Source organism: Struthio camelus, chromosome 6 (genome assembly GCF_040807025.1).
Source record: "Struthio camelus isolate bStrCam1 chromosome 6, bStrCam1.hap1, whole genome shotgun sequence".
Taxonomy (NCBI): domain Eukaryota; kingdom Metazoa; phylum Chordata; class Aves; order Struthioniformes; family Struthionidae; genus Struthio; species Struthio camelus.
In genome coordinates this window covers 6,263,921-6,276,867 of record NC_090947.1, presented here as the reverse complement: position 1 = coordinate 6,276,867, position 12,947 = coordinate 6,263,921, and the positions used below count along the sequence as shown (strand labels likewise).

Genomic DNA, 12,947 nt, shown 5'->3' with positions numbered 1-12,947 from the left:
GACTGAGTCACGCTCGGGAGGTGTGAGGTAACACGGCAAAAGGAACTGTACTTTAGGATAATTTTTCCTTTTTTTTTTGTTTTGTTTTAAATAAAAGCTAAGTATGTTTTGAGCTTTGATCTCAGTTTTAAAGCACCAGCTCAACAGGATGTGAAACAATACTTGAGGATCACCTAAGAACCCATATCTCTACTCAAGAGACAAAGCTGGGGTTCAGATGTGGGCCCTTGCTCTTCCAGCGCTCAGACAATGTTCACCTTAAGACACGTGTGCTGGCCTCTGAGAGGATCAGAGCTGTCGCTGTGCCACTGAGGGCCCCGTGGGCTCTCCCTCGTGCCCTGCGAGCAGCAGCTTGGGGAAGAAAGAAGCGCAGCTACCGCGAAGAACGTGAGGAGGTATGGGTGTGGGGGGGGGGGGGGGGGGTCCACATCAGAGTATTTTTTTCTTCCTCCACCAGGAGACGAGAAATAGAAAGGGCAGAGAACTGCAAATTAGCTCTGTGTAGGAAATAAGCCAAGGGCACGCTTCTAATCCCACCTGCTGCAAATCAGCTAAGTTCTATTTTAAGAGAATATCCATGTCATGAAGCATCAGCAAGGCTCCTCGCGTGACTCAGCTGCCAGCAGATAACAGGCAGCTCGCCGTTTTGATGCAGAGAGCTAGATTGACCCTCCAACGCGAACTCTGCCTCTTGCCACATTATATTAAACCGTAAGAAAGTCCGATTCCTAAAAGATATAACAGGAAAAATATTTCCCAAGCGCATAGTCTTTTTTCCACCTTAATAAAGGCAACATGCCCCAGCAAAGCTGTCAGTAAAATAACTAGCGCAAATAGTTACCACTGCGTTATCTGTTTCAGAAGCTTTTCACATCTCGGGTTAACTTGAACAGAGCATTTCCTATTTTGCTTTTCGATCAGTTAAAAGGCATACATTTATATCCAGTTTCAACTCTGCAAAACCAAACAGGCTTAAATTTATTTCCTGTTTTTAATACAGGGAATATTGTAAAGACAACACTTGCTTAACTTTAGGCAAGTTGTCCGGGCAATCCTAATCTCCACCTTAAAGATACTCACAAAATTCAGCCAAGCACGTTTGCGAGTGTGCTGGTAACCAAAAACGTCAAAAATATATCTTTTATTGTCACACTTAAAAAATTAACGTTCACTGAATTACCACAAAAGCGGTCTCGGAGCTGCTACAGCGTTTACAGTGCTAACTCTAAAGGAAACAACAATCCCTGAAACATCCCTGTGTGGAAATTGCTAGCGGGCTGTCATTTATGGAGCTCAACCATCTGTTCCATGCGTTGCTCACTGATGATGGTGAATTTTTAATGGCAAGATGACCGGAGAGTTTCAGAGGAGTTCACGGAACGTATTCGATAGGCTCGAGGCACGTGGCTGCTTCAGGCTGCTTTCAAAGCCCCATCCGTACCTACACGAACTATGCAGCACGTGCTGACGTTTCTCACGTCTAAAAAGACCGTCCGCTTAGAGACAACATCAGAATTAACACAGAACACACACGCGAGGAATTTGTTTGGGAACGAGCGCCTGTCTTGTCTTCTTCCAAGCTGCGTATTCCTCAATTACCTCAACGTTCGTGAAATTGCGACGTTAAGCCCTTCTGAGCATCAGGAGTTTCTGAGATACGCAGTACAAGCTTCAGTGAAAATCCCTCCGGTTTGAACACAGGGCTGAAGTTCAGGACATAAAACAGGAAAAACAGTAAATGGTGTATCAAAACTGGAGCTGCCTCAGAACTGCAGAAAATGTATTGCCCAAAATACTGAAGTTGCAGTTTTGATTCAGATTTGTTACCGAAGGGAAAAAAAGAGAGGAAAAAAAGGAATTCTTAGTTGTCTTCTGGTTTGCTTTAAGCTGTATTGAAGGAAAAGAAAAGGCGTGGTTGGAATTTTGCTAAGAGGTCTACCGGAGGAGATGCGCGCTGCTGCACGGCTGCAGCATCGACCTGGGGTTCAATATTTAAGACAACGGGTGGAGAACTTAAATCATACTCTCGCCCTCACAGACATCTAATCTTCTTTGTAAACAGGAATACAAAATATTAATAGCATCTCGAGCAACAGATCAATGGACTGAACATAGCACTAATTTTCCGGAAATTTAAAAGTGGCAATCAGTAAGACACGTCTTTTGTTGCAGTCTTTGGCGATTTATAAGGGAAGGTTTCGCCACGTAACTTGTTGAAACCAGAGCTGTTGAACCAAAGTTTTGTTTTCTTAATGGTAACTCTTCACACTGGGTTATTCCAAGCATGGGCCTTTTCGTACAACAGGGACGCAGGAGAAGTAGGTGTGTATTTTTTTATTTACTGAGTCTGACATAGAAATCATGCTCTTGCATACCTGCAGCAAATTAGGCTGTCTCAGGATTACATACATTAGAGAAGGGCCTAGGGAAGGCTTAGAGACAAAATAAATGCCAGTCCAGAATCCATTAAACTGTAGATCAACGTCCAAAGCTGGCATTTGCAAAGGAAGCCCTTAAGTAACGTATAAGTGATGGTGATGGATAAAAATGTGGGGAGCCTCTCAATTGTGTACTTTGACTCATTTTGCAAAGTATTGCCGGAAAAATAATGTGGGACGTGAAAAATAAAATAATAATAAACAAAATAATATGGCTATGGGAACATAAAAATAATGGGAAAACAACAGGATGATTGATTTTGCTTTCAAATTTTGAAATACCGTTTCTAAAGACGTTCAAATATTTTTTCATATTGACTGAGCTAGACGTAAGCTCATGTGTCATCTCTTACAAATCTTATTTGTCAAAGAAGCCACTTATCGGCTGGTACTACACGTCTATGCCTATTTTTAGCTAAAAAGTGTTATGTGAATGCAGAAACTGATTAGGCTTATGTCAACACCTGAGCGTCTTCCTAATGTTTTCCTTCTAAAATGTAATTTCTCTGTTAGGATCTCTGCTTAGAGAGCGTCTAACTTTTAGGTACACGGAGCTGCCGAGTGCATATAATAAATTCCAAGCTGTTTAAGTTGAGTAACGTTATGACCTAGACAAAGTCTTCACTCTGTAATAACCCAGCCTTCACAGCTAACATCTTACTGTCCTGAGGAAAGCTACGGATGACCATGCATTTAGGAAGTCAAGAAGAATTTTAACATCATATGTGGATACCTGATTGGACTTTAATATATTTGCTTGAGTGGTTTCCATGGGAGTTTATTGTATGATCTCCTAAGGGAAAACTTAGTCATAAATTAGATTGGAAAGATTACAATGGGAGCATTATGCTGTTATGAAATGCTTTACTATTGATGGTGTTTTGCGTTTGTGCAAAATGCAACTAGTACTAAACACATCAGAAGATACCTGCCCAGTTACAGAATTTCCAGCTGGAGAGATTAATGCCTTTTGCTTTCCCTGCATTCGGGAGCTTCAATTAAGTAAATGCTGGTTTCTTTCCATGCAACACAAAAGTGCACAAAATACTCCTTCATAAACAAAATAACGTCAGCACTCTGGAAGGATTTTAGGAAAGTAATAACCATGGAGAAATGCATTCACTTCTACCAGCTTGCCTTAGACAGCCATAGCCTACGTGCCTCTTCAAAGGTTCCAGGACACTTTTACCGGGAAAGCGAAGACTGCCTCACAGAAAGGATGGCAGACACTGCCTCAGACAGGCAGCGTAGTCCAGCAGAGAGGGCACTCCATTGGCATGTTGGTGACTGCTCTCACCTTTGACATTTATTTTTTCCTAGTTAGACTGTACGGTCCTTGGAGCCGAGGTGTTTTCCTAACAACATAACGGGAGCCCATCCAAACTGCACGGCTGCATCGCCTTCCCACGGAGAGGGGGGAAGCCAGCAGGAAGACCACTGCTCACGGAGTCTCGCCCCGTTCAGATGCACGCCCAGGTTGCCCAGTTTAAACGCAGCCTGAGACAGCAACTGCAAGTAGCTTTATGCGGGGAGCAAAAAGCAGAGGCTAACAAGGGCGCCTTTCCCACCACGGCTATGAAAGGTCAAGTGTCCGACCAGAAGTCAAATGGAAGAGTACACAGGACAAAAGCAGCAATGTCTCTCACAGTGTGTCCAGAATTACACAGCACTTTAAATAAGCTGGCCACAAAGATCCTAGAAAACGTTTTGTGCGTATTTCACAGCAGAAGGGAGTTTTCCGTTTGTTCACTTAACACATGACGAGCGACGGGCTTTGTGCTTTGGCCATTGCGATTTCTTTTTCCCTAGTACAAAGCCAGATTAGTTGACATGAATTACTGGCGAGTCTATAGTTAGCCATGAATTAAATACACGTATTGAAATTTCTCCCCCTTTTATTGCGGGAGCAACGGCTGACATTGGCTGGCGTGATTCCCACTCCTTGGAACGAAGCAGAATGAATTAAAACATTCTGGAGATCTGGGACGGCGGCGGAGTTGATTTTTATCTCTTTCTATCGCCACGGCGTGCGAAGCTGTGAGGCCGCTTCTGAAAGCACAAGGCTGTTTCTACATCAGAATTCAGGAAGCAACAGCACGTAGTGAAGATGTGGTAACCTTGTCAAATTTCAGCTCAACTTCTCCTGGCGGAGCTTTTGTTTTTTCAAGAAGCAAACGACAGCTGTCCAATCCTGAAAAAGCAGTGAGTTTTCCTGGAGAGCTTTGCTTTTCTTTCCCCAAGAAAGAAAATACTTCCTTAAAAACGTGCTGTCGGATTGTTTCTTGCGTGCAACAATCACTCTTTAATGAGGATTTTAAAAGCATTTCCTGTGAGGAACCAACTTTATTGGCATTCTAGGACATCTCTGCACCCATAAATTAGTAAATATTGGAGCGGTTGTTGGATGTTTGCCCGCTCTTTCTTGAAGAGGAGAAGCTTCATCCAAATATTGGATTTTAGCAACTCTTGTTTCTCGCTGAGCACGTACAAATATACAATCTCAGCTCAGCCTCACACCTAACTATTGAAACTCTCTCAGCCTTTGTGAATCTCTAATCTCTTCTAGAATTGAAACCCTGGAGAGATTCATTAATCACTGGCTTTTGATTAGGTTTATTTCCATTAAGATAAAGAGTGAAGAGGCTTCTGGTTGTTTTTAAAGCTGTGTTTTTGTTTTGTTTATCTAGAAGCTGGAGAACAGCTCCGTTATTCAGGCTTTAATAGATTATTAAAGTCTCCTTCAAGAATAGATTTATAATTTATAAGATGAGAGCAATTAGTGAATTTATCTGATTTTTAAATACTGAGGTTCTTCTTCAGCAAGGACATGTATATTCCAGATTTTGGGATTGTTATGCAGCGTACCAGCAATGAGGAGAACAACCTTGCACCTGCAGCAACTGAACTAATCATAAAGATAAGATATTTCTGCATTCATTTCACGACTTTCTTCAAGGGGGTATGTTAAAAACTTCTTCCATGCAGTTCTCTCTTCAGTGTGGTTCCTGCACTGGGCAATACACACAGTCTTATGGGAGATGGGAGCTTCTTTCCTATGTCCAGCATTTTTAACAACCAGATACACCTTAAGCATACCATTGTTCCTGCATATGAATATTCAAAATTGAAAAAAAATTGTGTTTTCCTCCGTGTTCACAGGCAATTCCTCTTTCTTGTTTAATTGCAGGTGAGTTTCTAGGGATTTTTTTTTGAAAATTTCAGCAGAAAACTCTTTCTTTCTTTTCCAAGAACAAGGTAAGAAAAAAAATGTTTGCTCTTGATATAGGAATTCTTAAAATCTTAAAACATAAGATCCCAGAAGAAATGACAATTTTATGAAAGGTAAAGACGGGGAACAGCACAGGAGATCAGAGACGGCAGGGGAGCCGAACATGACCAGCAACAGAGAAGGACAGAACATCTTTCACAGGGCAAGGCAAATTAAGGCAGCTGTAATTCTGGCATTATCTAATTCCCGAGTGCTTGAGTTTGCGATCTCACTGCTTTATTTTTACATCATTTTGTTCTTTTTTTAGGCGGAGTATGACAGGAAAAGTGTAATTCTCTCTGTAAGATACAATTTCCTTTAATACTTATCATCAGCAAATTATCGGACAAGCAATCTTTTGCCAATGGCTAAATGAGAGGAAACCTCTGTATTTAATAATGTTCCTTAATGTACTGAACCATATACAATAGCCTGGTGAGGGAGAGTAAGTAGAGCGGTTATTGTCATAGCTAAGGATGGAAGAAAGGTTCAGCCGTTACAGTCACCACAGAAACAATGTTATTAACGATACAGGAATAATCTCAAAGTACTTCCCAGCTGACTGACAATGATAAAATAATGTAGCAAGCTAACGAAGGACCTTCTCTCATCACCTGTTTTTATTAATACCTTTATTATCTTTCCCTGAAAGACAGCTTTTCAAGAGCTATTACTATACTCAATATTAAATAAAATTAACCATGGCTGATTTTCAGTTCTGTCTTCTGAACCCTCAAGCTAACAGTGTTCACCAGCCCAGCCCTGAGCGGGGCTGTGCCCTTCGACAGAAGTCCAGTGGCCAGACCCACAAAACCTCAGAATCCAGGGGTGAGCCCGACAGTGCCGAGTGCTGCACCTGAGGGAGCCAGGCCCTAACATCAGAGAAAGGGCAAAAACTAGGCTGAGGGGACCAAACTTCTGCCATTACTGCCACCTTAACCCCATGATCTACACTGGGCATGTGTCCTCCCCCTGGGAAGGAAGAGTCAAGGGGTTGAGGGGCAATTCAAGACCCAAGACCAGGCTTGAGCATACCCAGAGGAGATTTTCCTTCCCAGGAAGCTTGATCGTGGCCCTGGAAACGTGGTGTTCATTCGATATTCAGTTCAGGATCCAGGAGCGTCAGGAGAAAAGAGAAGGCTGGGAGCGCTCAAGGACCCAGCTACATCAAAAGGCTAGAAGTGGTATTTCATAGATACTAATTACTTCACAGTCTGTAGACTATATAGAAAGCGTCAGCTGCTCTGAGCTAGGACCATCAAAGGTTAGATTATCCTGAAATCATTACAGGAGACACTGTTTTTACTTAGCATGTAATTGCTCAGCCTAAGCACACTCCATATAACCAATAGGAAAATGAATTATTTAAATATCTTTCTTTTAACAAATAGTGCTACCATTTTAATTATATACTCACTGTAATTGAACTCTAAAAAGTGCCTTAGGATTCTGAGGAATTCAGTTTTGCCAGTCTGGAGTCTTTACAAATTTCAGAGTTTATGCAGGACGTATATATACGCATATATATGTCTATATGTTAAAAAAAAAGACTGTGTGTGTGTGTGTCTGCATTCCTTCAGGATTTCTTGTCCTCAGGATTCTAAAAATGCAGTCCTTTGGTAGTTTGCTCGCTGAATTGCATGCTGCTGTGAGAAAAGAGAAAAATCCTGGACAAAATGACAGCTTTCTCTCTGTTGAGCAAAACCAGTTCTCATTCTCACAGCATCCAGTCTGACTTTTAGGCTAAACAGACAGGTATAATATCAGGCTAAAGTTGTAGGCTCCAAAGGGTTTTGCTGTTGCTGGTTTTTTTTTAACTTTTTAGCCAAATCTCTTTCACTTGTAGCATCCAGTGCTTTTGAGATTCAACTGGGCAAAGAGAAGAAGGTAGGTCAGAGTATTTTACTCTTGGAGATGGAAAGGGAGCGTATATTGACTATACTCAATGCCAGCTTCCAGTAGCAATACTTTCCACCCCCTGAAGTGCTGTAAATCTGTTTAAAAAATCTGTTACGTCCAGAAGTTGCAACCAGACAACCCCTCTCTCTACAGTGTTCCACAGCCTAGGTACACCCTCTTTTTTTTGGCTAGCTTTACTCCTTCCTCTTCTTACATGGCCCTAGACAGAATAGAGATGGTTTGATTTCTCATAACTCATTATTCACAGCTTGTCTGAATTTCTCATACGATGCCACTGGCTGAGGGCTGTTTCTCCAGCCATACTTCCCGACTGCTTCTTGACCTGAGCCTGGCCTCAGAGAGCTCTGTATCTCGGGGATGCAGCAGTGTATTTACTGTATTTTTCCTCATCGGTTTCCATGGACAGTTGACCTTCTGGAGAGAGTTGACCTTCTTGGAGAGAGTCCAGCGGAGGGCTACCAAGATGATTAGAGGGCTGGAGCACCTCTCCTATGAAGAAAGACTGCAAGAGCTGGGCCTGTTCAGCCTGGAGAAGAGAAGATTGAGAGGGGATCTCATCAACGTGCACAAGTATCTGAAGGGGGAGTGTCAAGAGGATGAGGCCAGCCTCTTCTCCGTGGTGCCCAGTGACAGGACAAGAGGCAACGAGCAGAAACTGAACCACAGGAAGGTCCACCTGAACCTGAGAAAAAACTTCTTCACTGTGAGGGTGACAGAGCATTGGAACAGGTTGCCCAGAGAGGTGGTGGAGTCTCCTTCGCCGGAGATATTCAAAACCCGTCTGGATGTGATCCTGGGCAATCTGCTCTAGGTGACCCTGCTTGAACAGGGAGGTTGGACTAGATGATCTCCAGAGGTCCCATCCAACCTAAACGATTCTGTGATTCTGGCTAAATACTCTGGCATCCTACTCTGCCATTGTCTGTTACAGTACTTTCTTATCCTCATTTGACCCTGCCAGTCCAGAGATATTTGATACTGAATTAAAGTATTACAAAGCAAGGGATAAATTCTGCTCAGGATGCAACCCTCGCAGACTCTAATTACATTTGCATGTGTGAACGTTAGGGGCCTGCCATTGCAAGAGCTTTTGGCTTTGGCTACTGCTGAACCGGAGCTTCAGAAAGAAGGCAACTATCAGCTGCCCACGCTTTCTAAAAAAATTGACTTTTTAAAAATTTTACTTGACACTTGTTTGTGTGCCAGCACTGTCCTTTACTTCAAACTGTTGCCAGGTATTGATAGCAATTAATACACCATTCTCTCTCTGCTTCTCTGTTCTCCATCTATAAAAGAGGAATTAGCAATATTTCCAATATTTCCTTTCTGCCACCTTTTCTTTCCCCCCACTTAGTACATTTAGGCTGTAAGCTTTTCAGAAAAGCAATACTTAACGCTGCATAATGCAATTCTTAACTGGAATGAAGTTTCAAAGTCAAAAGTATAACACACTTTATCAATAGCTGCAGAAAAACTGCCCTGATCTTTGGAAGTCAATTGGAAGGCGGAAGTCACTTAAAGCTTAGTGAGGAGTGAGACACTGCTGTTCCATTTAAGCATTTCTTTCTAATGATCCCTTCAAACAGAGCCTATCGTGATGTCTGCCCATCCTGTACTACAAATATAAGCGAACCTAAGACTTCCAGTGAAGTTTCACTGGCTCTTCCATCTCATCTTTCTCCTTTGGGCTCACGTGGCGCCCCCAAAAGTAAGGTTACAGCTGCTTACCAGCATCTAAAAATCAGCAGGCATTTCCAGTCTAAAGATATAATTACTACCCCGGTACTCCAGCGGTCTCACCTTGCCATAGTATTATCAAAATGGTACAAATGGCTATATAGGACTCTAATAACCCAAACGACTAGATTCACAGCAGCCTTCAGGGAACAGAGAACGAAGGACCAAGGAAACGCTCCTTTTCACCTGATCCCCTGGCTTTCTACATAGCATGATGATCTAAGGGATAACATCAGGGGGAGAAATTCCATTATACCAATCTTTGCCACTCTTGTTGAAAATATTAGACTGAAGGTACAGATGAAATATGAAGATCCAGAAGATACTGGAGGCTAAAACCTCCTGTGCATTCTCATGTCATTTCACATTCTGCTGTTGCCAAATCCAGGCAAAATACATTTTCCTTTTCTGCTGGAGTCAAAGTTAACTCATGGGAAGCCTAAAAATTAGCATACGTCCTTTGTGTTGGCTGTTCTCGATGAGATTTATAACTAAAGCTGAATCAATTAAAACAGAACTGCAATAAAGCATAAGTCTACAGCAGAATCTCATCCCTCCTTCCCTAGGGACCAAGAAGTGGGGGGAGATACCTGAGGCCAAATTTACCTAACTGTTCCACAGTAAATCCTTATGTTTAATCACAGATCGCTTCAAAGGAACTCCCAATAGTTTTAATTAATTAGCTTCACGCTCTGTTCTTGCTTGGAACTGAAAACGCTTCACAACTCTTATCATCCTTTGCCGGCAAGCCATCCGTTTCTGCACTGCAGGCTACCTGAGGAACCAGACTGGTTGGAGCGGATGACGGGACTGCATGCTTGTTCCCGCGAAGGGGAGCGGTGCACAACGGGTGGTCAGGTGATGGTTCTGCCTGCTTCCACTGCTCCTCATGGCAGGTGTTTTCCTTCTAGGAAAGTTATTCCTGGATTAATTGGAACTATACTGACAACACTGAACGTGTGTTTTAATATTAGCAATTACGTGGCACATCGAGTAGAAGGAAGTATTTTCCTTTCACAGAAATGGACAGGTTCAGGGCTGATCTGGAAAGCTCCTGAACTGCAGTGTAGGATCAGAAGCTGCTTTTGGTGTCCCCAGAGGCTTTGCCGAGAGCCAGGTGAATGCTCACAGTGCCTGTACCAGCTCTCCCCATCACTGTCCTTCTGCCTCCACAGAGAGTCTCATTCGCGGTTCTGGCAGGAGGATGAAGAACCATGTTACAGCCAGCTACGGACAAGTGACTTGAGGTGGGGTTTTCACAGAGAAAAGATTTTGGGACTGAAACTCCAGTACTTGGGGATGGTGGCGTTTAAGCATGTGCAAGAACCGGAAAAGCTTAAGCCTTGCTCTGTAAGTTCAAGCATGTGCTTCGATATTCTCTGAACTGGGTGTTGGGCTCCAACTCAGCCAAGCTTTTAAAAACATGCTCCAAATAGGGCAAGTCTTGAGCCTGTCTCTGCTCAGCGAGGTACTTAACCACATGCAGCTGCTGCTGTCCTAACAGAGATGGAAATGCTGTCTTTTCCACCTCAGGATGTCCTGCCTGGGTGATGTCATTGTGTCAAATTCCATTATTGTTTCAAAGCCAACAGCATTTGGAAGGGAAAGTAGTCAAAAAAGAATCTTTAGGTAAAAGAGTTTTTGATACTTTTCTTTGAAGTCATGCTTTATACAAAACTCTCAGGCTGCCTTCTGTTTTAGAGGCCAATGTCTCAGAAGACTGCCATGCTGCAGACGTTTGGTTTTAGCCCTTTCTTGTCTTGCCAATAGGCAACAAGAACAACGTTACAGAAAAGAAAATGTCAAAGCTTTCTTGATGTATGCTCTTTGCTGTCAACTGTGTGCAATTAAAACTCTCTACGAGCTATTTCTCTCGTGAAAAGTAAATTCTGAGCATACTCATGAATGTCCTCTTTACCAGTCTGCATTTCTTTAATATACAGAGTCACTTGACCTCTATAGGAGGCAAACTACAATTTTATTCCCTGAAAACTAAAAATTGAACCACAGCCTATCACAATGGATTCGGTCATAATCAATCAAGCTTTACCTGTAACAGATCAGGATGGACAACAAAGTTTTCCAAGAGGTCAAGTTAGATGCAAATCAGCAGAGCCACAAGCTCTGCCTGGAAGCTCATTCAGTGCCTACCTACAGTCTGACTAGCTCTGGAAATTACTGAGAGACATTCAGCTCTCTAAAAATCCTACTCGCAGGATGTGAGGAGACAGGGACAGATGACGAGGGTGCTGAGCTGCTGTCTGTTCCACAACCAAAGCATCACTCCGTGGCTACTCACTCCTGCCCCCGTTCAGCATGCTTATGAATTTATGGAGACAAACTACAGAATATGGAAACTGTCACTGCGAAAACAGACTCCAGAAAAAATAATGCTACTGCAGGTATGCATCTTCACCTTCTACAGTTACTGACTGCTTCTCCCAGGTCCTGCTTTTCTGAGCACTAGTAGAAATCTCTCAGGCAGCTGAAGAGTTGATCGGGCATGTGGCTGCCCACTGCTCTTCCCGCTCTGACTGAACTTTTCTCCTCCAACCATGACACTTGGCTAACCTGCTAAGAACGTAGCTCTTTAGCAGGGCCTCTTATTTACAGAAAAAAAACTCAGTGCAAGAGACTGCAAAAGAGAAAGGCAGAGGCAGGATAAAGAAGAGGGAAAGGGCACTGCCTTCTAGGTGGGCAAAAAATGTCGACATGACAAATCTTCCCCCTTAATCAACTTATTTACCTTCCTGAAAGCTCAGGATGACAAAGTATCTGAACTGCAGCAGCTTGGGAGCTGATATCCCTCAGCGTCCACTGCAGTAAATTATTGCCCGGCCCTGCTGATGGAGATAGAGAGGGGTGATAGTGTTCCATAACAAAGGATAAATGGTAATATCCACCATTTCTTTCCACTCTGCAGCCAAGCTGCTAGTACAGAGTGCGTAGACTGGGAAGTCAGCGCTGTTAAAATAAAATGGCTTTCCCCTTTTTCTTTTTTTTATTCTCCCCCTAAGGTGAACAATGGCTATAAAAAAGCCATATATTTCCTAACAAATACTAGGCTGTGCTAGAATCAGATAACTGAGTTTATGCTAAGTTCTAAAATGCATTTTTTGCAACGACTAGTCATTCAGCTGTCAATAAACAATGAGCACTTTATCATCATCCTGCTAGGCTTTCAGCTGGCCAAAAGACTGTTTATGTTAGTGTCTTCACTTCCCAGTCTGTCCTTACCCTGCTGCTGCTGTTCCCTCCCACTGCTCACCTCCGAGGTGCCTTTCAAAGCGAAGGTGTACCACTACTGAGGCAGCTCTGCTCCTTTCTACCTTTTCAGCACAGCACTCGGCAAATACGCTTTTGCTTTCCGTGTCACACATGTACAGGCTGGAGAGAGACTATGGGAGACTGAACAGTTCCCACTGTCTCGGAAATAGCGATGTAACCAGGGATAATTTCACGACGTAGTTCCACTTTGGTAGCTAAGGATTTCATTATGTGCTCCAGAAGGACACAGCCATTTGCGTATGCACGAAACGCAGAACGGAGCCTTTTACTAGATGTTTGTAACTCCTGCACAGAGA

At 43.0% G+C, this 12,947-nt stretch overlaps 1 protein-coding gene across 3 annotated transcripts in view; it reads right to left on the bottom strand.

Annotated features, from left to right (window-relative positions):
* Positions 1-12,947, bottom strand: part of ERBB4 (erb-b2 receptor tyrosine kinase 4) — a 597,238-nt gene that overhangs the window by 308,535 nt on the left and 275,756 nt on the right. The gene's annotated exons all lie outside the window — the stretch shown is intronic.